Source organism: Bubalus kerabau, chromosome 23, assembly GCF_029407905.1.
Source record: "Bubalus kerabau isolate K-KA32 ecotype Philippines breed swamp buffalo chromosome 23, PCC_UOA_SB_1v2, whole genome shotgun sequence".
NCBI classification, from domain to species: Eukaryota; Metazoa; Chordata; class Mammalia; order Artiodactyla; family Bovidae; genus Bubalus; species Bubalus kerabau.
Genome location: NC_073646.1, coordinates 25061816 through 25089444, shown reverse-complemented (window position 1 = coordinate 25089444; position 27629 = coordinate 25061816). Strand labels below are relative to the sequence as shown.

General features: G+C 40.5%; 1 long non-coding RNA gene across 4 annotated transcripts; it reads right to left on the bottom strand.

Annotated features, from left to right (window-relative positions):
- Window positions 1–122: 122 nt before the first annotated feature.
- On the bottom strand, window positions 123–27629 carry LOC129637467 (uncharacterized). Of its 4 annotated transcripts, XR_008707487.1 has the most exons (5): window positions 27416–27629; window positions 26368–26435; window positions 19207–19342; window positions 2594–2749; window positions 123–1493 (listed from the first exon to the last, which is right to left on the bottom strand). It is a non-coding gene; the product is annotated as an uncharacterized LOC129637467 (long non-coding RNA). The 4 variants fall into 4 exon arrangements; XR_008707486.1 differs by lacking the exons at window positions 123–1493; window positions 2594–2749 and adding an exon at window positions 13654–14206; XR_008707485.1 differs by lacking the exons at window positions 123–1493; window positions 2594–2749 and adding an exon at window positions 17017–17797 and having other exon boundaries at window positions 19207–19390.

Below are 27629 nucleotides of genomic sequence, written 5' to 3'. Positions count from 1 at the left end.
ACGATGCCCATAGCATGGAAGCCTACTTCTGGATGCTAAAGAGAGCAAGAAGACTTTGGAGGTTCCCACAACTGATTCTGCCCTGGTGACAGAACAAGACCTTGACACAGGGCTTCCTACAGCTCCCAACCTAGTCCTATTTGTGAGAGGAAAGAGATAACGGAACATACACCAAAAAAAAAAAAAAAAAAAAAGGTTTATGTTGAAATTTTTCATGAAAAGTCTTTATTTTCTTCCCTAGAAATCCAGTAACTAAGGAAGGATATATTTATTCTTAATCATAATAATAACATCTTACATGTTACCTGCCATATGTACATTATATATAGTCTCAACTGATCCTCAGGACAACTTCACAAGGAAGTATTATAATTATCCCCACTGAGGAAAAATATAATCATACCATGTTAAGCAATTTGTTTAAGGTCACCCACTTAGAAACTGGTGGAGCACAGAATAGAACTCAGAAAGCCTGACTGCGGATTCCACATACTTAGTCATTGAACAAAAATGTGTCATGAAAAGATCAGAAATATTTGAGCTCACATCCTGTTCTGAGTTTTCTGTAACTGTATAACTCTGTGCAAGCCTTGGTTTCCTCATCTGTAAAATGGATCTAAAAATGCCCCATTAATGAAGTTTTATGATAATCAACATTGTGTCCATGGATATGTAATGTGAAAGGTAATTTTTCAGAGGTAGTATAGCTTTTGAGTGAAGATATAGTTTGATATCTAGTCTCCTTCATACACTAACTCTCCGTTAATAGACAAAGTTCTGTGAAATCCAGACTTGAAATTAGATGTGAAAAATTTTTGTCTGTTAAGCAGGAATAATAATTGCTATTCATTAAGTGTGGTTGTGATCAGTGAATCAAAAACCACATGTAAACGTCCAGCATAGTGACTTGTATACAGTCAGCTGTCAGGGATGTTAATTTTCATTCTTCCCGTTTTGCTAATTGGCTGCCTGTCACATCTTTAATCATTCAGCCTCAGTCTATGGGGATGGCCAAATCCGAGATCCAAGCTGCCAGATGCAGACTGGAAGCACCAAACCCAAATGAGAGAAAGTCTTTGGGGAATAAGAGCATTCTGGGACTGGGGATGAACTCTGAGAGTTAATGAAGGATTTCAGATTTTGAAGGGCACAAAATGATACTTCAATCAGTTCAGTTCAGTTCAGTTCAGTCGCTCAGTCGTGTCCGACTCTTTGCGACCCCATGAATCGCAGCACGCCAGGCCTTCCTGTCTATCACCAACTCCCAGAGTCCACCCAAACCCATGTCCATTGAGTCGGTGATGCCATCCAACCATCTCATCCTCTGTTGTCCCCTTCTCCTCCTGCCCGCAATCCCTCCCAGCATCAGAGTCTTTTCCAATGAGTCAGCTCTTCGCATGAGGTGGCCAAAGTACTGGAGTTTCAGCTTTAGCATCATTCCTTCCAAAGAACACCCAGGGCTGATCTCCTTCAGATGCTACTTAAGTCAGGAGCTGTTTAAGGCAAGGTAAAGTTGAGTTATAAATATCTAAAGACAATTTATATACCTTTTGTTGTTCATGTTGTTGTTCAGTGTGTAGGGAATTTCAGTGAATACCCCCAACATACAAACCTTCTAGAACTAATGAGCAAGTTTGGCAAGGTCACAGAATGCAAAACTAATATACAAAAATCTACTGCAATTCCTTTATATCAACAAAAGACAATCTCAATGAAATTAAGAAAGCAATTCCATTCAAAATAGTATCAAAAAAATAAAGTATTTGTGAGTAAATTTAACAAAATAAATGCAGGTCTTACACACTGAAAACCACAAAACATCATTGAAAGAAATTAAAGATGATTTAAATAGTGAAGTATACCATATTCATGGATCAAAAGACTCAATAATTGTTAAGATCTCAATTCTCCCCAGGTTTACCTATAGACTTTGTTCCAGTTATTTAAACTCTCCAGGACTCAGTTTTTCTTTGGCAAAATATAAATTAGGATTGTACTTTATAGTGATAGTACTTTATATTAAGAGTTAACTTAACCACAGAATATATCCATCAAAAGCACTGCTCAGTTAAACCATAAAGCCTGCTATACAATGTTGCTGTTCAGCCTTTAAGTCATGTCTGACTCTTTGTGATCCCATGGACGATAGCCTGCCAGGCTCCTCTGTCTGGATAGGGAGCCATTTCCTCCTCTAGGGGATCTTCCTGGACCAGGGATCAAACCTGTGTCTTAGGCACTGGCAGGTGGATTCTTTACCACTGAGCCACCTGGGAAGCTGTGATGTACAACAAGTATTTAATAAACTTCTGTTGGAAGAAAAAATACAGGAGTTGTCCAATGTGGCATAATTTTCTCAAATTTATTTAATTTAGTAGTGATTCCTACCAGTTTCCAATCCAGCCAGCATGACCCAAGTAAGAAATGCAAGCCACATTGAAGAGGATGAATTGTTATCTAAGACAGAGCAATTGCATATGCATATATAATAATATTCACATATGTATGTATACATAGCATGCATTAATATAATATATAAATATTGTATATATATGAATATATATGAACTATGTCGATATAAATATAATATACATACTCTGATTGGTTGGGGAAGTAGTACAGACACCCATATTAGGAATTAGTCCAGTTTTTTGGTATGAACACTGGGTAAATGTTCAGACTTTTCACTAAGAATATGGAGCCCCAGACAGAACGAGTTTGGATGGTTATCAGCAAATTCATCTGTCAAGACCTGGAGATGAAGGAACATGTGAATGTATCAAGGAGCTACATGATCCAGATCTGTCTTCACACTTCCTAATATCTCATTTGGCACTGGGCTGCTTTAGTTTCCCAGAGCCAGAGTGCTTTCCTGCTCCATTTCTACCAGCTACTGTGCTTTCTCATGCTCATACAAACCACCATCTCTAAACTTTACCCATCGCCTCTGTCTGCCCATCCCTCAAACGTTTTGGAGAATTCAGCTTTGACTCCAGACCCCTGGCATGGAGCTCTGTGTCCTTGGCCCCATGCACGTTCTTCTCAAATGCTATTTATCTGTTTAGGAGCTTCTGTTTACAAAGAGGTTAATGATGGTAGATGGGAGGCTGTATAAAATATGGGCCATTTTCAAACATGAAGGTGATAAATGAACAGATTTCCTCTCAGATTGCTGAGCAAACATCAGCCGAGTAAACTAATGTAAAGATATAATCGTGATTAATCTCTTGATTAAAATAATTAATCTTGGTTAATTCTGCATTTAATCATCTCTTTTTATCAATGTCTAACATGCAGCTTTATAGAAATATTCATTTAGACTAATGGATATTTCATTCCTCCAATTAGTCTGTTTATTCTGAGCTTCTAAATGCCTCGAATTCTAGCTCTTTCATTTGCAGCAAACTTTGGTTATATTATCATAGCTCTAGGCTCATAGTTCTTTTTATACCCAAGAAGTCCCTACAATGTTTAGTTAAGGACAAAAAGAGGAGTACCTGGGTGGATATTAAGGAGATCTAAGGGCTTTAGGGCCTGAAGGAGGCTGGAGATGATCCTTATCAAACATTTGCTTTAGGATCTGGAGTTTTACTTTGTGGCCACTAATTGCTTGTATTGTAATGATAATATCATGCACTTGGTAGGAATTTACAATTCATTCTTTCACATCTAATATCTGACTTAATTCCTGCTAATAGAAGAACTTGCTTTCCCATTTTAGTAATGAGAAAACAGAAGTCTAGAGTGATGTGGCTTCCTCAAGTTCAACAGTTCAGTTCAGTTCAGTCGCTCAGTTGTGTCCAACTCTTTGCTAACCCATTAACCGCAGCACGCCATGCCTCCCTGTCCATCACCAACTCCCGGAGTTCACTCAAACTCATGTCCATAGAGTCGGTGATACCATCCAACCATCTCATCCTCTGTCGTCCCCTTCTCCTCCTGACTTCAATCTTTCCCAGCATCAGGGTCTTTTCAAATGAGTCAGCTCTTTGCATCAGGTGGCCAAAGTAGGGAGTTTCAGCTTCAACATCAGTCCTTCCAATGAACACCCAGGATTGATCTCCTTTAGGATGGACTGGTTGGATCTCCTTGCAGTCCAAGGGACTCTCCAGAGCCTTATCCAACACCACAGTTCAAAAGCATCAATTCTTGGGTGCTCAGCTTTCTTTATAGTCCAACTCTCACATCCATACATGACCACTGGAAAAACCATAGCCTTGACTAGACAGACTTTTGTTGGCAGAGTAATGTCTCTGCTTTTTAATAGAAGTAACAAAAAAAGGTAACATTGGATTCTGGCTTCTCAGACTATCAGCACTCTTTCTTAGTCTTTGTACGGTTGTACAAAAACCAGAAGTGGCTGAGACTGTCAAGGGCTGTGAATCCTTATATGAACTCTAAAGGGAGCAGACTGCGTGAGGCTGAATCAGTATTTTTCCCAGCTGTGTGAAGCAGCAAGTCATTCATGGCTCTGACTTTTCACACATGCATTCAGTGAATATTTATTGAATATGTATCTACTTTATAACAAGCATTGACCTAAGGATAAGGGATATATTGTGATTGTTGTTTAGTCGCTAAGTTGTGTCCATCTCTTTGTGAAGTGTATCCCGCCAGGCTCTTCTGTCCATGGAATTTACTAGTGAAGAATAATGGAGTGGGTAGCCATTTCCTTCTTCAGGGGATCTTTCTGACCCAGGGATCAAACCCAAGTCTCCTGCATTGCAGGCAGATTGCTTACCACCGAGTCAGCAGAGAAGCCCCAAGGGGTATATTTTTGTTCGGTCACCAAGTTGTGTCCAAATTCTTTGCGATCCCATGGACTGCAGCACGCCAGGCTTCCCTGTCCTTCTCTTTCCTGGAGTTTGCCCAAGTTCATGTCCACTGAATCAGTGATGCCATCCAACCATCTCATCCTCTGTTACCCTCTTCTCCTTCTACCTTCAATAGTTCCCAGCTTTCAGGGTCTTTTCCAATGAGTCAGCTCTTTGCATCAGGGGGCCAAAGGATTGGAGCTTCAGCTTCAGCATCAGTCCTTCCAATGAATATTCAGAGTTGATTTCCTTTAGGATTGACTGATTTGATCTTCTTGCTGTCCAGGACAGTCTCAAGAGTCTTCTCCAGTACCATAGTTCAAAAGCATCAATTCTTTGGCACTCAGGCTTCTTTATGGTCCAGGGATACAGTAAGGAACAACGAAAAAGCTTAAAACTGTAATTTCCAATCCTAGTGAAGCCACATAGTTCAAGTTTCATACCTGAATCACTAAATCACAGCTTGTTCAACACAGCACTACAGAAATCTATGACAGGACAGGGGTTCAAGGAAAAGAAGTGAAGAGGGGAGGGAACTGTTGGCTTGGGGACAGAAATGGGGTAGATGAAGATTCCCCATCTTAGTCATTCGCTGTAACATTTCCCTTCCACCCTATTTAATTTCATCATATCTCTTTTATTTTCATTAGATTCAGTTCATTTCAGTCACACAGTCATGTCTGACTTTTTGCGACCCCATGAATCACAGCACCCCAGGCCTCCCTGTCCATCACCAACTCCTGGAGTTCACTCAGACTCACATCTATCGAGTCAGTGATGCCATCTAGTCATCTCATCCTCTGTCATCCCCTTCTCCTCCTGCCCCCAATCCCTCCCAGCATCAGAGTCTTTCCCAATGAGTCAACTCTTTGTATGAGGTGGCCAAAGTACTGGAGTTTCAGCTTTAGCATCATTCCTTCCAAAGAAATCCCAGGGCTGATCTCCTTCAGAATGGACTGGTTGGATCTCCTTGCAGTCCAAGGGGCTCTCAAGAGTCTTCTCCAACACCACACTTCAAAAGCATCAATTCTTCAGCGCTTAGCTTTCTTCACAGTCCAACTCTCACATTCATACATGACCACAGGAAAAACCATAGCCTTGACTAGACGGACCTTTGTTGGCAAAGTAATGTCTCTGCTTTTCAATATGCTATCTAGGTTGGTCATAACTTTTCTTCCAAGGAGTAAGTGTCTTTTAATTTCATGGCTGCAGTCACCATCTGCAGTGATTTTGGAGCCCCCCAAAATAAAGTTTGACACTGTTTCCACTGTTTCCCCATCTATTTCCCATGAAGTGATGGGACCAGATGCCATGATCTTCGTTTTCTGAATGTTGAGCTTTAAGCCAACTTTTTCACTCTCCACTTTCACTTTCATCAAGAGGCTTTTGAGTTCCTCTTCACTTTCTGCCACAAGGGTGGTGTCATCTGCATATCTGATGTTATTGAGATTTCTCCCAGCAATCTTGATCCCAGCCTGTGCTTCTTCCAGCCCAGCATTTCTCATGATGTACTCTGCTTAGAAGTTAAATAAGCAGGGTGATGATATACAGCCTTGACATACTCCTTTTCCTATTTGGAACCAGTCTGTTGTTCCATGTCCAGTTCTAACTGTTGCTTCCTGACCTGCATATAGGTTTCTCAAGAGGCAGGTCAGGTGGTCTGGTATTCCCATCTCTTTCAGAATTTTCCACAGTTTATTGTGATCCACACAGTCAAAGGCTTTGGCATAGTCAACAAAGCAGAAATAGATGTTTTTCTGGAACTCTCTTGCTTTTTTGATGATCCAGCGGATGTTGGCAATTTGATCTCTGGTTTCTCTGCCTTTTCTAAAACCAGCTTGAACATCTGGAAGTTCACGGTTCACGTATTGCTGAAGCCTGGTCGATTACCTGTGCCATATGAATTTCTGTGATTTATTCTTTGATATCCTTCCTCTTCTTCTCCTTCTTCTCTTTCTCCTCCCCCCTCCTCCTCCACCTCTTCTTCCTCTCCCTCCTCTTTCTTCTCTTCTCCTTCTCCCTTTTTTTTGGTCTCTCCACTAGAAGATAAGCCTCAGGAGACATCAACCAAGCACCTTGTTTCTTGCTTTGTGCTCAATACATGAAACCGACTGACTCACAGAGAACTCTGGTAAATCCTTGCTGAATGAAGAAAGGGGAGAATATAGTGCCTGTGTGACCTTAGATAACACTGAGCACTGATCATATACCATGCTCTAGACATTTATTATTTCATTACATACTCACCATATCCTTAGTTATTATTGTATTCACTTTACAGATGAGAAAACTGAGGCATAGCAAAGTAACTACCTAGCTTTTGAACTGTGGTGTTGGAAAAGACTCTGGAGAGTCCCTTGGACTGCAAGGAGATCAAATCAGTCAATCCTAAAGGAAATCAATCCTGAATATTCATTGGAAGGACTGATGCTGAAGCTGAAGCTCCAACACTTTGGCCACCTGATGCAAATAGCCGACTTATTAGAAAAGACCCTGATGCTGGGAAAGATTGAAGGCAAGAGGAAAAGGGGACAACAGAGGATGAGATGGTTGGATGGCATTGCTGACTCAATGGACATGAGTTTGAGCAAGCTCCGCGAGATGGTGAAGGACAGGGAAGCCTGGCATGCTGCAGTCCATGGGGTTGCAAAGAGTTGGACATGACTGAGTGATTAAACAACAAAAGCTTGCTCATAGTCACAGAACTGTCAGGTAGTCTGACCCCAGGGCCTGCCTTCTTGAGTACTATGCCCTAAAGCCACTGTGTAGTAGCTATGAGACACCCTGGAGGGAATTACTGACCCCATAGGACATCTCACAGTGTCCCTAGGAGGTAGACCTTAGGAGATCCTCTTGCTGAGAGCTTCTCCATCCTGGTGTGTAACTGTCATTTGGGGAAAGATGTTGCAAGCACCATGGATTCTAATGTAATCACTCTTTCTATAAATTATAACAGATTCAAATCTATAATTATATGGTAAGTACCTTTCTCCTTATTTTTATTCTGATTTCTTTAGTGAGAACTGAATGCCATTGTGCAGCTAAAAAGTCAAGTCTCCACTCTCATTCTGTGGTGGCTCATACTCAGCAGATAGGGCTGTCCTAAAAATAACCCTATTTCCTTGAAAAAACCTTCAGTGAGGGAGAGATGTCACCAAAGTATAGGTCCACCCTTTGGGCTGGGTCATTTGGGCATATAACTTTTATTATGAAGAAGAAGAAGAAAAAAAAAACAAAGGCTCTGATTTAGTCTGCACACCACTCTCATTTTGCTTATAAGGCATCTAGACTCTGAGAGGGAATGTGGCTTATTCCAGGTCACACAGTTTTACTGTGACTGTAAGGTTTGCCATCAACATTGCCATTCATCCAGTTCAGAACTGTACATGCATGCTAAGTCACTTCAGTCATGTCTGACTCTTTGTGACCCTATGGACTGTAGCCTGCCAGGCTCCTCTGTCCATGGGATTCTCCCAAGCAAGAATACTGAAGTGGATTGCCATGCCCTCCTCCAGGGGATCTTCCCTACTCAGGGATTGAACCTGGGTCTCTTATGTCTCCTGCATTGGCACTTGGGTTCTCTACCACTAGCACCACCTGGGAAACTCTTAGAACTGTACTTGACACCTATTTTCAGGCAAATCAGTGATGCTCTTTCCATCATCCCACTTGAACTCCACTTTGGATCAAAACCGTTCTAAATTCTCCTCCATCTTCCCGCAAATTTTCCTTGCTCAGATCCCTTCTTGGGCTCTAGATATTGTGGAGCTTGATCTTTACCTCTACTGTTACACAAGATATAAAATTTATAATGCAATTATAAAACAGATTTCAAAACAACTTCAGAAACACCCACCAACCTATCACCTTAACCCATCTTATTTCCACACTGTAACTTCTACTGCAGTTTCCCTTAAAAAATACCCAGATGCGGTCTTCTAGCCCCAAATAACCATCATTTGTTGCTCTTACCACCTGAGGTAGTACTGCCAGGTAAGGCATTCATGAATACAGAGATAAAATTATAAATTCTGCAATGGGCTGTGAGAAATCACTTAATTTGACCCCTGCCTTCTGCAGATAAGGAAAGAGAGGCCAAGAGAGACAGTGGCCCAAGTCACACTGCTGGGTAGTGGCATAATAGGGATTTAAACCCACTCTGCCTTTCTAGCTCTCATTTTCTTCCCACTGTGTACATCCACTCTCAAGAAGATACCTTTTCTGACCACCAAAACTATCTCAAGTCCTTGGGGCAATCAAGCTTCAAAAAGCCCAACCCTACTGGATAGTCCAAACCACTCAATCTTAAAGAAAGTCAACCCTGAATACTCACTGGAAGGACTTATGCTGATGCTGAATCTCCAACACTTTGGCCATCTGATGCGAAGAGTTGACTCATTGGAAAAGACCCTGATGCTGGGAAAGATTGAAGGCAAAAGAAAGGGGTGGCAGAGGATGTGATGGTTAGATAGTAACACTGGCTCAATGGACATAAATCTGAGAAAACTCAGAGAGAGAGTGAAGGATGGGGGAGCCTGGTGTGCTGCAGTCCATGGGGTCACAAAGAGTCAGACATGACTTCACAACTGAACAGTGATGATTGGCTAGGACCCTCTCCTATGCTCAAAGGCTTAAAGGTCAGCCAGAGTCACACTCTCTGAACAGCCACCTTTTATAGGGTGTCCACCACGTGCCAGTCATAGCAGAGAACACAGCAGAAACCCCTGTAGTAGCCCTGTGGGCTACATGCTATTATCCGTGGTCTGCAGGTGGTGAAACTGAGACATAGCAAGGTAAGGTGACTCATCAGTCACATGGCTGGTAGGTGGTGGGGCACTTGTGAAGTGGTCTAGTCCACCACCCAGGTATGCTCTTTCCATGGTGTTAGTTTCCCTATCTTAGAAAACAAAAATGTTCATCAGCCAGAAAGTAGGATGCTTTTTGCTTCGTGGTATCTGAGAGTAAACTTGACTTTCCCCATGAACTCTAAACTAGAACAGAGATTTGATAAAATGAGACAGGGCAGAGATAAAGTTACTTGCAGAACTTTCATTTGTCTTTCCATTCAACAAATATTTGAAGGACGCTTACTAAGGGCTAGTCCTGTGCTGAGACATAATACTGGACAAGGAATGTGACCCAGGGACAGAGCTCTAGCTCTACATTCATCAGCTGAAGGTTTCCTTAGGATGTCTTCTCTTCTCTCTTTCAACTCTGTAATTCCCCTCTCTTGAGTGGTCAGGACAAATATGATGGACCTAGAACTTTCTTCTGATTGATGGGAGCTATCCTCTCTCTCTGAAAGGCAACTCAAACAGTTCAAATCAAGTCTTCACGGAAAAAGACTCTTTCTCTATCTTCACACTACCTGTGGTTACTATTGTGGGCTGAGATAAACTGTGGGCCTCCCTCAAGAAATGGGCCTGTGTAGCTGCCTAAGCATATTTAACGCTTGTAGGTCTAGGCTTTTTCTAAGCCAGTTTGCAGGCTTCCCTGGTGGCTCAGTGGTAAATAATCTACCTGCCAGTGCAGGAGATGCAGGTTTGATCCTTGGATCAGGAAGATCCCCTGGAGAAGGAAATCCCATGGACAGTGGAGCCTGGTGGGTTACAGTCCATGGGGTCGCAAAAGAGTTGGACACAACTGAGTGACTGAACAACAACAAGCTGGGCTGCTGGACTCTTAGAGCTACTTGTAATATCCAGTTCACTGGAAGTCTGTAGTGTCTTTTGGAGCAAAATCCTGATAAAAATGATTCTCAGCTTCAGCTGACCTTCTGAATAAACTGGAGTGAAAACAATAGGTATATCTGTCCTATCCCTAGAAATGCTATTTTAAAGTGTCTGGGGTGATAGCTGTACACCTTCCCTCTGTCCGTGGGATTCTCCAGGCAAGAATACTGGATAGGATTACCATGCCCTCCTCCAGGGTATCTTCCCGACCCAGGGATAGAGCCTGTGTCTCAAGTCTCCTGCATTGGCAAGAGGGTTCTTTACCACCAGCACCACCTGGAAAGCCTTCCAGTACACATCCAGGGATGGTTTAAAATGATAATATCAATGCTTTTGTGTGGGGTATACCTTCCTCACGTCCGTCGTTTCATCTTATTACAAGAGAGGCAGCCGGCTGGGGATTTGAACATTTGGACATCTAAGTCCCAAGCCGTATACCACCTCCTCATTACTACAGGGTTTGTTTGAGGTCCAGAGCTGTCCTTCTTCCCTTAAGGACTTTGCTTTTATAAGCAGTCTAAGGACTTTGAAAATGAAGGAATGGGTTGGAAAATGATGATGGAATAGAATCACCCTCCCTCTCCTTTCCTGTCCCCCAAGAATTCAGATCTAAAAGAGAATTTCATCTCCTTTGGCTTTGGAGCCATTTCACAGCAAAGAAAATGCCCCAGTTCTCTTTCAGTGAAACTTGGAACAAAGCATACCTGCCTCAGTTTCTCCAAGATCAGAAGAAGAGCTGTGATGCTCTTCTCTCTGGGGAAGGAGAAGGGCAAGACATGCTTGGAGGCAGAGGGATAGCCTGGATGACCTGTCATCTTACTGGGTGCAGATTCAGACAGAAATACTGCATGTCATTCTGAAACTGACATCCTTTTAAAATTTTTTTAATTTAATTAAAATTTTTAATTTATTTATTTTAATTGGAGGCTAATTACAATATTGTAGTGGTTTTGCCATACATTGACATGAATTAGCCATGGGTGTACATGTATTCCCCATCCTGAACCCCCACCCCGCCACCTCCCTCCCCATCCCATCCCTCTAGGTCATCCCAGTGCACCAGCCCTGAGTACCTTGTCTCATGCATCGAATCCAGACTGGCGATCTGTTTCACATATGATAATATACATGTGAAACTGACATCCTTAAATTAATCTCATAAACTTCTTCATTCAGGAGGTGCAATTGCAGCTTTGAGAACCGGATATAGTAGATCGCGGGGAGGGATGGTGTCACCAGTGTCTAGACACAGAAGTAGCTGTGTTGTATAGACAACTGTACTCCAGGGTCTAGAGCTACAGGGCTCAGGATATGGACTGGAGGATGTGTGTACCATTTGAGATATTGAAATTGGATTCTTCCTGGCTGGGGACCCATCACCCTGTGGAGTCAGATCAAATGTTCAGAGCATGATGCAAACTCATCCTGGGTTTCCACATAGGCGTCACCCCCACCGCCCCTTCCCACCTTTTGACAGTCAGCTGTTCAATCAATAAACAATTGCTGTGCACCCTGTTGTATTCTAGGCCCTGGGCTGGAGATTTATTTATTGCTGCTAAGTTTAAACTGTGCATGGGACCCTGGGCTAGGTCTTCATTCATTCTCTGTTGCTTCCTGAACCTTTACATAACCATTATTACTGCCTAAAGTAACGCTAAATTTTTACCAGGTGCTATTCTGCATTCTTGATGTATATTTAGGTATTTGATCCTCCCCCAAACCCTATAAGATAGACATTAGCTTTATTCCAATTTTACAGATAAGGAAACTGACTCCTAATGGGGTCATAGAGATAATAAGGAGAAACTCAGTGATTTAACTCAGGCTGGGTAATGCAAAAGTTGATACTCATTTTTTTAAATAAGATTTTGATGTGGACCATTTTCAAAGTCTTTATCGAATTTGTTAAAACATTGCCTTTTTTGTTTTTTTTTTATTAAAAAAATTTTTAAATTAATTTATTTATTTTAATTGGAGGATAATTTCTTTACAATATTGTGGTGGTTTTTGCCATACATTGACATGAACCACCCATGAGTGCACATTGTTTCATGTTTTGATTTTTTGGCCTCGAGGTATGTGGGATCTTGGCTCCCTGACCAGGGATCGAACTCACAACCCCTGCAATGGAAGGTGAAGTCTCAATTACGAGACCACCAGGGAAGGCCCAGAGTTGATACTCTCAACTATTTAATATGTGCTAGGCCCGTATCATGATACAGGAGTAAGGACATTGAACTTGGTCAGGGTCTGGTTCACACTGCCACAGTTCAAAGCTTGTGTCCACTACTTACTCCTTATAATTCATTTAAATACTCTGTGCCTCATTTCCTTCATCTGTAAAATGAGGTAAGTAATAGCTCTCATATTCAGAGTTATTAGGATTGCATGACAGTGTGTAGCACTTTGTCATGTATAAAGCCCATAGTTATAAATCAGAAAATATTAGTAATGACAATAACTACTAATAATTATAACATATAATACAATAATACTATAATCAAGTAATATAACCACACAGAGTAATGCATATCTGTCTTTGAAATTCATCATCTAGTCAAAAGAAAGAGTTTCCACTCTGAAATCTTTTACATTCTAGCTAATTTATGTGTAAGAGTGGGAGACAGACAAAGACGCACAGAGAAATGGTTCTCAATAAGTTCCTTGAGGGCAATGAACTTGTTGTTGTTCAGGCACTAAGTTGTGTATTTATGACCATATGGACTGCAGCACCCCACGCTTCCCTGTCCTTCCCTATCTCCTGGATTTTGCTCAAACTCATGCCCATTGAGTCGATGATGCCATCCAACCATCTCATCCTCTGTCCTCCCCTTCTCCTCCTGCCCTCAATCTTCCCCAGCATCAGGGTCTTTTCTAAGGAGACAGTTCTTCACATCAGGTGGTCAAAGTATTGGAGCTTCAGCTTCAGCATCAGTCTTTCCAATGAATATTCAGGGTTTATTTCCTTTAGGATGGACTAGTTTGACCTCCTTGCTGTCCAAGGGATTCTCAAGATCTTCTCCAGCACCACAGTTCAAAAGCATCAATTGTTCAGCGCTCAGCCTTCTTTATGTTTACTGTATGTGCATCCTCAGTACCTAAGCATATCTTTTATAAAGTAGTGAGAGAGTCATTTCCTAGGCAGGTTGATAGGGAGTCTAGGGGTCCCCAAGGAGAGAGGGGTCTGGAATTCTCAAGGAGGAAGAAAGGAAAACTTTTTTTCTTTCTCCACATTCCTTAGGATTATATAACAATAATGTATCCTGCCTAAGGACAGTCTTTGGATTCAACCTTCTGTTATCTTAAAATGTTCATTATGGGAGTAGACCTGGTCTTTACAAGGATGTATTTTGCCTGAGGACAGTATTATCTTAAAATGTAAATTATGGGAGTAGGTCTGATGAGGTCTTTAGAACTTCAAGATATTCTTTGGATTATATAACTTCATTGTTAACACTAGCAAGCGGGTACTCTTTCTGCCCCCTTCTGATGCCTATGTCAGAAGCTTTCTCTATCTCCTTTATACTTTAATAAAACTTTATTACACAAAAGCTCGGAGCGATCAAGCCTCGTCTCTGGCCCCAGATTGAATTCTTCTCCTCCGGGGGCCAAGAATCCTGGTGTATTCACGTGATTCAACAACAACCTTTCAGTAGGTGGAACCTAAATATAACACATTTAATCAATCACCTCACCAAAAATCAATGTATGAAAATACCAACCTGAATCTGATCTATGTCTAAGTATCATGAATCCATTATATTCTTAATGGATTTCCAAAAAAAGGGAGAAACTTGATAAGGCATCTTGAGGTCTAGACCTTAAAAGGGCTCTAAGACTGCACAGGTGGGAAGTACGGTGTTGAGAGTGTTTAGCAAAAGTGAATGATAAGATAATAAAAGGTTCAGGATGCATCTGGCAGAACAGGACTGGTTTAGTCTGGCTGAGACAGAGTATGTTATTATTTATATTAATATGAGTGATAGAATGAGCCTGCAAAAGAGGCTTTGAGTTTGATTGTAGTTGGAGTTTGAGTTTGATTGTGAAAGAGTTTGGACTTTATCAAGTCATCATTAAAGCTTTCCACTAGTTGTGACATACTTGAATAAACCTGGGAACTGGCTGGATCAGAAAGGGTGTGACTAGAGTCTGGGATATTCCGTAGAGGCACTTGCAATAATCCAAGTGAGAGGCAAAGAATCCAGGAAAGGGACAGGGTCAATAGAAAGGAAATTAGCTAGTCTGTTGCTGGGGTTCTACTAATAAGAAAGAATGGAAGATGAGTCATTGGATCGGCAATAAGCAGAGTCGACCTCTACTCCACCACCATCTCTGGGAGCTATACTATGGAAAAAACCATGGTATCGGATAATTCTGGAATTGAACCCAGATCATTTCTTACTGACTATATGAGCGTGCGTGGTGAGGGACAGGGAGGCCTGGCGTGCTTCGATTCATGGGGTCGCAAAGAGTGGGACATGACTGAGCGACTGATCTGATCTGATCTGATATGAGCGTGGGTGGGCCCAGTGCTCTCTGTGAGGCTCTGTGTTCTCATCTTTAAGAAATGAATAGCGATGAGTATATATGCATTGTATTTGTAGATGTGTGTATGCAGGAGTATATGTGTGTGTATAGAGGGAGTGTGCATGTGTGTATATCACCACGCCTAGCCTGAGTGAAGATCCTATTATGTACAGCAGCTTTTAGTCTTCTTTGTCACTTAATACCATACAATTGAAGAACAAAGACTGTGGCATGTCTTGCCTTTAGAGGTCAGGTGCTGATTCTGAAGATAACAATGAACTTAGGAGGAGGTAACTTAAAACAAACCTTCTTAATGTCCCTGAGCCTTAGTTTATTTATTCATAATGCATGACAATGATATCTGCCTCATAGTATGGCTGAAAATGCGAAACGAGATACCAGCATATATGACACCAAGTGTCTGGTATATCATAGGTACACAAGATAAACAAAAAATTAAATGCTTTCTCATTTTTTGACCCTTTGAACACAAAAGCACTGGCAAATGGTTGAGGGAACATGTCCTAACTTTTTGAGAAACATCTAGGGGGGTACTAAGTTTGGGGTACACATCAGTGCCCAAGCTGGGGCCTGTGGTCTACAAACCTACTAAAGTTATGATTTTTCAGCCACAATATCTGATATATTTGACCAAAAAAAAAAAAAAATTGCTAAGTGAACATCACCTGATTTCCCTCTGGAATTTAGATTTTCTCTGAGTTTTTCACAAAGCTGGAGCATGACAGGTAGCAGCCTATTTTGGAAATAAAAGCCCTAATTGCATTTTTATTGCAGATATCTGCTTCAAAGGAGCATTCCCCCCACCCCACCTGCTGCCTCTTTTCCACAAAATCAATCTCAGGTTATTTTGGTAACTCTATGTCTTTCTCTCAAAATCTTTCTGCCCCAAATATAGATGCAAATATTTTTTTTCTTTGTCAAAAACACCTCCTACACTCACATTGTGACTTAGCAGTTTCCTGCCTCTCCAGAGCTTTTGGCAAGCCTCTCCTTTTCTTTCAACAGGGGTCTTCTTTTGACCTGGTTTACCACACAGGCTAGACGGGACAAAAGGGCCGCTGTCCCAGTGCTGAAAAAAGATCATTCTCACTCCTCCCATCCCCACTCCTAGGAGGGTGTGTGCAGAAGGAGAATATATGCAGTGCCTGTCAGGCCCTGATTTCCCCAGAACATTCAGCCTGATTTTCTGAGGGGCACTCATCTGCCCTGTAGGTTCAGGCTTGAGTTAGACCCGACCTTAAAAGCTTTAGCTTAAAGTTGGATTGAAATGGTATAGCCCATAGGAACCAGAAAGCCACAGACTTTGACACAAGGCTCTCTTCGACCCCCACCTGGGCACCAAGTGATGAATGGGTAACTTTAACTGCATGTTCTCTATGCTTCTTTCCCTTGACTGTTGCTTTCCTTTCTCTCTTTACTCATGTATTCAACAACCACTTCTCTTTGCCAGGCCACTGGTAGTGTGAGGAAGGTAAATATAGCTGGCACAATTCTGTGGAGTCACCATGTAGCACTACAGTATGGGAAACAGCTGCATGCATCGATAATTATTTCATAACCACACAACGGGATCTCTGTGTGAAATTTTAAGTAGAATGATGCTCAAGAAAAGGTTGAATATAGGCTGAGGCAGCTAGTAGCTTTGCTTGAGGTGGTGAGCAGGAAGATATACACAGAACCTAAACACTGGATTTTGGCTTTGAAGGATGAATAGGAGATCAACATCTAAGCCAGGCTGGCATAAATTCTTCTGGAGGAAAGCAACATGATATAAAAGAAATAGACATTATTTCATGATAGATTATCAGGGCAGTCTTGACTGCTCCTTGGTGGCTAAACTGAGCAAAAGAAACCACCAATTGATGATGATAGCAAGGAGGTTCTTGCTGCTGCTGCTGGTGCTTCAGTCGTGCCCAACTCTGTGCGACCCCATAGACGGCAGCCCTGGGATTCTCCAGGCAAGAACCGTGGAGTGGGTTGCCATTTCCTTCTCCAATGCATGAAAGTGAAAACTGAAAGTGAAGTCGCTCAGTCGTGCCTGACTCTTCGCGACCCCATGGACTGCAGCCCACCAGGCTTCTCCATCCCTGGGATTTCCCAGGCAAGAGTACTGGAGTGGGGTGCCATTGCCTTCTCTGAAGGAGGTGCTTATGTGAGAGTAAGCATTGGAAACTATTTCACCTCCTTGATTACATTTATTTCTAGGTATTTTATTCTTGATACTATTGTAACTGGGGTAGTTTTCTTAATTTCTTTTCTCGATTGTTGTTTATGGTTGATGTATTACTGTTGTTATTGTAGTTCAGTCGTTCAGTCGTGTCTGACTCTTTGCCACCCCATGGACTACAGCACACCAGGCTTCCCTGTCCTTCACTATCTCCCTGAGTTTGCTCAAGCTCATGTCCATTGAGTCAATGATGCCATCCAATCATCTGCTACCCTCTTCTCCTCCTGCCTTCAATCTTTCCCAGCATCAGGGTCTTTTCCAATGAGTCAGCTCTTCGCATCAGGTGGCCAAAGTATTGGAGCTTCAGCTTCAGCATCAGTCCTTCCAATGAATATTTAGGGTTGATTTCCTTTAGGATGGACTGGTTTGGTCTCCTTGCAGACCAAGAGGCTCTCAAAAGTCTTATCCAGCACCACAGTTTGAAAACAAATTCTTTGGTGCTCAGCCTTCTTTATGGTAACTCTCACATTCGCACATGACTACAGGAAAAACCATAGCTTTGATTATACAGACCTTTATAGGCAAAGTGGGACAATTAATTATATTTTTGTGTTAATATTATACCCTGCAACTTTGGTGAATCCATTTACTAACTCTAGTGAGTTTTGTGTGTGTATGTATTCTTTTGATTTTTCTACATATAGAATCATGTCATCTGTGAATAGAATAGTTCTACTTCTTTCTTTCAAATCTATATGATTCTTATTTCTTTTTCTTGCCTGATTTCCAAAACTTCTAGTACAATTTGGAATAACAATGGTAAAAACAGGCATCACTATCTTTTCCCTTATGTTAGGTGAGTCAACCTTTCTTCATTCTGTGTGGTTTAATTTATTTTCTAATACCATTGAATAATATTCCATTGTCTGATTTCTTTTTAAGTTAAAGTATTTGCTATTTCTAGAATACATTCATTATAAGGAGTGAAGTAGGGCTCTAGGTCGTATGGTTTCCACATTTCTCAATAAAATTTATTAATTCACATTTCCCCCCACTAAAATGCATTCCTGTATCATCATCTCTGTAAATTCATCTTTACACTTGTTTAGGTTTTTACACTCTCTATTTCTCTCCATTTATCTGTGTGCTAGAAACACACTACTTTAATTATTGTAGTTTTTAAATTTCATTATATATGATAACATGTATATGGTAACATTAATCCTCATCAAAGTTCTTACTTGTCTTGAGCATTTTTACTTTTATATAAACTTCAATATCAATTTCTTTGGCTTAAAAATGAGCTTATTGGTCCATTTTAATGAAATTATATTGAATATATAGAGATAATTAATAGTTTATATTCATTTATAACCCAAGAAAATAATATTCCTTTCCATTTGTTTATGTAACACTTTATGTCCTCTGATATCTTTTAAAGATTCTTTTCATGTGTATCATAAGCATGATTTTTTTTTAAATGTATTTGTAGGCAAATCGAATCATTTCTTAAGAAAACCTTTCATCTTTATTTGATTTTGAGGTTTGAAATATCCCCACAAACACCAGTAAATCTGGTGTTATTATCCTTGTATTATGCACAGAGTATCAGAGCCAATATTCACATTGAAGTCTGTCTGACACCAACATCTGTGTTCTTAATCACAAAGCTACAACACGTGGTTGAGGGGGAAGGACTGAGTTGCACTCAGCAAGTAAGTCTTTCCCAAAGAAGGTTGGAACATACACCCACTGTCTATGCACAGAGCTGGACCTTTGAAGCTTAACTAATAACAATTAAAATACAGGCAGCCCTTCCCACTCCTTTTGTTGAAAAACTGTCTTCAAAACCAGTCAAGGCCCTTCCCTTTCCACCCCCACCCCCAACATGACTCATGTATCTATTTCAGCACTGAAGGTATAGGAGAAGCAAACACATCCCACTTACCCTGATGAACGAAGTGTTGATGGAGGAGATGATCTTTGAGTGCAGGTTCCAGGATACCAGAAGGTAGAGAGCTATAGCCCGGGATATATTGCATTCCAAGCTTTTTAGGAAAAGTTAGATTTTGCTCCACAATGATCTATTTGTGATGATCAGAAGCATGAGTCAGTATGAAGGAGGTGGAAAGCTATGAAGTAAAAATGGTAAAATTTCTCAAATAGTTGATGTAACTGGAAATATGTGGGGGGAAAAACACTTTAAAAAATTCATACCGATTTATTTATGGTGTCTGGGTTCTGAAATTTTTGCAACAGCCACACAGCAAAGAATTTTGCCTGTATATTGAATCTGATATGTATAGATACTACTCTTTAATGCAGTGGTACTTTAAAGAAAATAGGATTTTAAAAAAATTTAGAAGACATTTCTCCATGTGGTAGGACATTTCAGGCTATGGTTTGATACTGCCTGAAGATTTTGATTTAGTCTCTAGGCATTTGAGAGTCTTCCGTCTATGAAGCACCTACAGATAAGTAAATAATGTTAATATTTTGATACAGTTCCTCTTCTATCTATTTTCATTGTGTTTGTGTGTTTGTATATTTCTGTACTGGGCTCATTCTGCATGCATGCATGCTCAGTCGTGTCCAACTCATTGTGACCCTATGAACTGTAGCTCTCTAGTCTCCTCTTTCCATGGGATTCCCCAGACAAGAATATTGGAGTGGGTTGCCACTTCCTTCTCCAGGGGATCTTCCCAACCCAGGAATCAAGCCCAGGTCTCCTTCACCTCCTGCATTGATAGACAGATTCTTTAACACTGAGCCAGCTTGGAAGCCTGGCTCATTTTTCAGCCCACTTTAATTTTTTATATCACAATATGCCTCATATAATCAAACATTTGTTTGAAATATTATAAGTATGTAGCATTTATATTATGAATATACATGATTACTTTTCTTATTTTTCTTATGTGGGACAATGCCTAAAATCTATTTATGTTTTGCTCAACTCTATGAACAAAATCTAGCCAATATTATCTTATTACTTTTACCTTGAAATACAGGCTGGGGACAAATGCATGAATCAGGGATCTATGTGAGTTCACTGCCAGTGGCTTTCCTATGTTACTCTGAGAGGGACCAGTGGACAAATACTCCTGGACTGCCAGGAGTCCCTGTGAGATATTGTCACCACTTAATGGGTAGCTAAATGAAAACACAGAGTTTAAATGACTTGCACAAGATTGAAGAGCAAGTTAAAAGGCAGACCACGGCTTAAGCCCAAGTGATGTGACTTCAGAGTTTATGTTCTAACAGCTTCATCAAATTCCCTGATGAGACCATAGAATCATATAGGAATGACTGATGCAGAAGCCAAAAAGAGGGGCAGAATGAAGGTGAATAACGGGAGGAATGGGAGAGGCTGCAAGAATGTACAGGCACTGTGCCGGTTACTTCCGTATATCTTCCTGAAGTCTCCAACTCAGCAGTGGCCACAGGACTGGAAAAGGTCACTTTTCATTCCAGTCCCAAAGAAAGGTAATGCCAAAGAATGCTCAAACTACCGCACAATTGCACCCATCTCACACTCTAGTAAAGTAATGCTTAAAATTCTCCAAGCCAGGCTTCAGCAATACGTGAACCATGAACTTGCAGATGTTCAAGCTGGTTTTAGAAAAGGCAGAGGAACCAGAGATCAAATTGCCAACATCCACTGGATCATTGAAAAAGCAAGAGAGTTCCAGAAAAACATCTATTTCTGCTTTATTGATTATGCCAAAGCCTTTGAGTGTGTGGATCACAATAAAGTGTGGAAAATTCTTAAAGAGATGGGAATACCAGACCACCTGATCTGCCTCTTGAGAAACCTATATGCAGGTCAGGAAGCAACAGTTAGAACTGAACATGGAACAACAGACTGTTTCCAAATAGGAAAAGGAGTACATCAAGGCTGTATATTGTCACCCTGCTTATTTAACTTCTATGCAGAGTACATCATGAGAAATGCTGGGCTGGAAGAAGCACAAGCTGGAATCAAGAATGCCGGGAGAAATATCAATAACCTCAGATATGCAGATGACACCACCCTTATGGCAGAAAGTGAAGAGGAACTCAAAAGCCTCTTGATGAAAGTGAAAGAGGAGAGTAAAAAGTTGACTTAAAGCTCAACATTCAGAAAACGAAGATCATGGCATCTGGTCCCATCACTTCATGAGAAACAGATGGGGAAACAGTGTCAGACTTTATTTTTTTGAGCTCCAAAATCACTGCAGATGGTGACTGCAGCCATGAAATTAAAAGATGCTTACTCCTTGGAAGGAAAGTTATGACCAACCTAGATAACATATTCAAAAGCAGAGACGTTACTTTGCCAACAAAGGTCCGTCTAGTCAAGGCTATGGTTTTTCCAGTGGTCATGTATGGATGTGAGAGTTGGACTGTGAAGAAGGCTGAGGGCCGAAGAATTGATGCTTTTGAACTGTGGTGTTGGAGAAGACTCTTGAGAGTCCCTTGGACTGCAAGGAGATCCAACCAGTTCATCCTAAAGGAGATCAATCCTGGGTGTTCATTGGAGGGACTGATGCTGAAGCTGAAACTCCAATATTTTGGCCACCTCATGCGAAGAGTTGACTCATTGGAAAAGACCCTGATGCTGGGAGAGACTGGGGGCAGGAGGAGAAGGGGACGACAGAAGATGAGATGGCTGGATGGCATTACTGACTCGATGGACATGAGTTTGAGTAAACTCTGGGTATTGGTGATGGACAAGGAGGCCTGGTGTGCTGCGATTCATGGTGTCGCAAAGAGTCGGACACGACTGAGAGACTGAACTGAACTGAACTGAACTGAACTGATAGATGGGTAAACAAAGGCTCAAAATGATATTTTATTTGCCTAAAGAGACAGAGTTTTGGATGAAACCCATATTCTCCCAGGAGAGCCCCACAGAAGAGTCCCCTGAAGACCTTTTTAAAAATGGGTTTATGCTTTCAATTTTTCACCATTGAGGATAATGTTTGCTGTGGGTTTGTCATATATAGCTTTTGAAAGCATTTCCCCTAAAGTCAGGAACAAGACAAGGGTACCCACTTTCACCATTACTATTCAACATAGTTTTGGCCACAGAAATCAGAGCAGAAAAGGAAATAAAAAGAATCCAAATTGGAAAAGAAGAAGTAAAACTCACTGTTTACAGATGACATGATCCTCTACATAGAAAACCCTAAAGACTCCACCAGAAAATTACTAGAACTAATCAATGATTATAGTAAAGTTGCAGGATATAAAATCAACACACAGAAATCCCTTGCATTCCTATACACTAATAATGAGAAAACAGAAAGAAATTAAGGAAACAATTCCATTCACCATTGCAACGGAAAGAATAAAATACTTAGGAATATATCTACCTAAAGAAACTAAAGACCTATATATAGAAAACTATAAAACACTGGTGAAAGAAATCAAAGAGGACACAAATAGATGGAGAAATATACCATGTTCATGGATTGAAAGAATCAATATAGTGAAAGTGAGTATACTACCCAAAGCAATTTATAGATTCAATGCAATCCCTATCAAGCTACCAATGGTATTCTTCACAGAGCTAGAACAAATAATTTCACAATTTGTATGGAAATACAAAAAACCTCGAATAGCCAAAGCCATCTTGAGAAAGAAGAATGGAACTGGAGAAATCAACCTGCCTGACTTCAGGCTCTACTACAAAGCCACAGTCATCAAGACAGTATGGTACTGGCACAAAGACAGAAATATAGATCAATGGAACAAAATAGAAAGCCCAGAGATAAATCCATGCACATATGGACACCTTATCTTTGACAAAGGAGGCAAGAATATACAATGGATTAAAGCCAATCTCTTTAACAAGTGGTGCTGGGAAAACTGGTCAACCACTTGCAAAACAATGAAACTAGAGCACTTTCTAACACCATACACAAAAATAAGCTCAAAATGGATTAAAGATCTAAACATAAGACCAGAAACTATAAAACTCCTAGAGAACATAGGCAAAACACTCTCCGACATACATCACAGCAGGATCCTCTATGACCCACCTCCCAGAATATTGGAAATAAAAGCAAAAATAAACAAATGGGACCTAATTAAACTTAAAAGCTTCTGAACAACAAAGGAAACTATAAGCAAGGTGAAAAGACAGCATTCAGAATGGGAGAAAATAATAGCAAATGAAGCAACTGACAAACAACTAATCTCAAAAATATACAAGCAACTCCTACAGCTCAATTCCAGAAAAATAAATGACCCAATCAAAAGATGGGCCAAAGAACTAAATAGACATTTCTCCAAAGAAGACATACAGATGGCTAACAAACACATGAAAACATGCTCAACATCACTCATTATCAGAGAAATGCAAATCAAAACCACTATGAGGTACCATTTCACGCCAGTCAGAATGGCTGCGATCCAAAAGTCTACAAGCAGTAAACGCTGGAGAGGGTGTGGAGAAAAGGGAACCCTCTTCCACTGTTGGTGGGAATACAAACTAGTACAGCCACTATGGAGAACAGTATGGAGATTCCTTAAAAAAAACTGGAAATAGAACTGCCTTATGATCCAGCAATCCCACTGCTGGGCATACACACTGAGGAAACCAGAATTGAAAGAGACACGTGTACCCCAATGTTCATCGCAGCACTCTTTATAATAGCCAGGACATGGAAGCAACCTAGATGTCCATCAGCAAATGAATGGATAAGAAAGCTGTGGTACATATACACAATGGAGTATTACTCAGCCATTAAAAAGAATACATTTGAATCAGTTCTAATGAGGTGGATGAAACTGGAGCCTATTATACAGAGTGAAGTAAGCCAGAAAGAAAAACACCAATACAGTATACTAACGCATATATATGGAATTTAGAAAGATGGTAACAATAACCCTGTATACAAGACAGCAAAAGAGACACAGATGTATATAGAACAGTCTTTTGGACTCTGTGGGAGAGGGAGAGGGTAGGATGATTTGGGAGAATGGCATTGAAATATGTATAATATCATATATGAAACGAGTCGCCAGTCAAGGTTCGATGCATGATACTGGATGCTTGGGGCTGGTGCACTGGGACGACCCAGAGGGATGGTATGGGGAGGGAGGAGGGAGGAGGGTTCAGGATGGGGAGCACATGTATACCTGTGGCAAATTCATTTTGATATATGGCAAAACCAATACAATATTGTAAAGTTTAAAAATAAAATAAAATTTAAAAAAAAAAAAAAAAAAAAAGGGGTTATGGTCCAGATTTGGTTCTTGTCTAGGTGCATCTTTAAGTTACCCAAGGCTTTTGCATGCTCATCCACAGAGCATCTCCCAGGCTTCCACCACAAGGAGACATTTGTCATCAAAATAATGGCTCTCCAGCCACCCAGCCAATCTGCTGAGGACCGAACATGCTGAAGAATTGCTTACCGCCTGATTTTATTGACTCTAACCCCAAATCATCCTTCTTTAAATGGGCTGTTTTCAAAGGGTGAGTGGAGAGAAGTGACATGCTATCACACCACAGCCAAGACAAATCATCAAAGAGGTTGGCAGCCTGAAGAAAGCCCTTCCTGAAGTTACAGATGTGGAATTAACCTATACATCCATCCTACCAAGTGGGAAGACACAGGCAAGTGAGATGTAACTGGGGAAATAAAAAAATGATTCTTACCCAAGGTTCAGACAGAAAGCAGAAAATGCCAGAGGAATCTATTACAGTCTTGGGCGGGCATCTCGAAATGTTAGAATAGCCACGGGCTTGGCTTCCTCTAGCACCTTTCATCTATGAGCTCTTTACAACATATAAATACACTGAGCTCTCTTCACTCAGTGCTGTGAAGTTGTCACCTCTGAGAGAGAATGTAACGGTCATTTAGCCCCAGAGCCACTACCTCCAGCATCTAAACTTCCCTCTTTTAAAATTCTCTCAGACAGGAGGGCTTCCTCAGGAAGCCACTTGATGACTGGATGATCAATCATATCCTTTGGTGTATTCAGTGTGCTCAATCTGAATTCCACCCACTGTTTTGATATCACCTTTCTCTATCTGCCCCTCTAATTTCTACACTTCAACCACCTCCAGCTCCATTCCAATCGTCCCCAGCTCCGAAAGCTTTTCTGCCTCAACATTTTGAATCATTTTTTTTTCTTTTCAACTTTTTATGATATTGTCCTTCTCTCATCCTTCAGATCTTAGAATATATCCAATCCCCATAAAAATATACCCAATCCCCTTCTCTGTCTCCATCATGTAAAGTAGCATTCTTGTCCTCTCACATCCAGTTATTCTCTGTCACCTCACTTGCTTGGTGTCTTATTGAGCTTGTCACAGTGTATCCTCTATGTGTTTTCTTATTTATTATCTGTCTCCCCTGTTAGCCTGGAGTTCCATAGGAACAAGGGTCTTGTCTATCTTGCCTTTTTCACTCCCCTCATCTCCTTGTATCTTAACACCCAGCAGAGATTTTGGTTTGTGGGAGAAACTCAGTAACACATATCTGAATGAATGAATCTATGAATTCATGAAATATGTGAAGCAGCCTTGTCATTTTAATGAGCTTTTCTTTCCTTCCTCATGCTGTGGCTTAAGCTATTTTCTCTGTTTCCATTCCCAGTAGAAGTGGAAATTATCCATTGAGAGAATGTAGGCAAGAGGAAAAGCTCACTAGAACTGGAAATAAAAGAGCAGGCTGTAGGTCTTATTTCTGTTACTTAATTACTGAGTATTTTACGGAACTACAAACTCTTAGAACATCAGTTTCCTCAGGGAGTTAATGGGGCTTCTGGGCAAATGTAGCAAGCTCAAGTTGAATCACACATTTACATTCCCCCCAATACTCATGAAATTAATAAAAATGGTAAAAGCCAGGGAAAAAAATGCTAGCAGCAACTTTATAATGAAAGGGATCCAACTTAAAACCTTAAAAAATGAGAATGAGGAAAAGAAACAGAATATTCTGTCAAAGAGCAGCAGACTAACCCAGCTTGAATTCATTAAACAAGTACTGGGTATTGGGAAGGAGGAGAGGAGAAGTCAATAAAATGCTTATCAATACTTCCTAGTTTAAGGAGATATGGCCTGAGGAGCTGCCCATTAAAAGTTATAGAACAGCTTTCAATTTTGGCTACTTACCAGACAACTGTTTTTGCTGAAACCAGTGGAACCATTAAGTTCTGCCTTTTTTTTCAGCTCCCTTAGACCTAATTAGGCATAATATCCAAAGTGTAAATTAATATTCTCAAGGCATTGACATATAACTTCAACTAAGGGGAAAAAACCTAGATCTTGGGCATTTAATGAGTGATACACAGAGATAGAAATATAAGGATGAGAGAGAGAGAGAGAAAAAAAAAAAAGAGGGGGAGAGAGAAAGAGTGAGAAAGAGAGAGGGAACCTTGGAGATATAACAATTTCTATAGCAAAACCTTCTCTCTGCCTTATCTCATATTCTTCTAATGTTTGTTTCTGGAAAAGGGTATACAACCAATGTCCAGACTCAGAGCTTGCTCATCAGAAAGATATGCAGTTTTCAGATAAAGAACAAAAATGGCAAAGCCAATTCACTTATATATTAATATATACTTCATATAAGAACATTGAAAGAGCACTCAAGGTTAGTATGAACAAGAGGCTTATAAAAACATTGCAACACTGAAAGTCTGCTAATGCAATTAAAAGAGAAATAGAGACGCATACAATATGACTCACAAAAGATAGGTGAAGAAACCTGTTGGAAAGAAAACATAGCTCATAGAATTGCATGAAGAGTACTTCAGGCTATAGAAAAAACTAATTAAAATAAGATTTCAATAATATGAAAGCTCAAGGTTGAGATAATAGAACAACAGAATGAGATGAAAGGGCTATTGCAGACTTCAGGAAACAAATTGAGACCCAAAACAACATTATTATAAAATTAATGAATTAAATAGAAATCACAAGAATAAAATAGGCTCAGCTACAAGTAAAATAACTGTACAGAAAATCAGCTTTAGATAACCACACGAATAAAAAGAAACTACACAAGAGATTAAAATGTTAAAAAGAAGATAATAAGTGTGGGGTTTTTTTCATTTTTTGCCACCACGTGGGGAGAGCCGACTTCAGCATAAGACTAACAGAGAATAAATAGGGGCCAAGAAATAATAAAGACAAATTCCAGACAGTATCACTTAATCACCTGGTTCGACTGTGCCTGAAACTAGAAATTCGGCTATGGAGTTTCCAGTTACCAAAGCAATAAATCCTCCACTTCTTTGCAAACAGTTTTAGTTATATTTTTTCACTTACACCTAAAAGCAAACCTTTTAATAGACTGCTTAGGCTGAATGATTTGAAGTAACATTGTAAGCTTTCAGCGTCTTATTTCTTCACCTGCAACGTGGAGATAATAA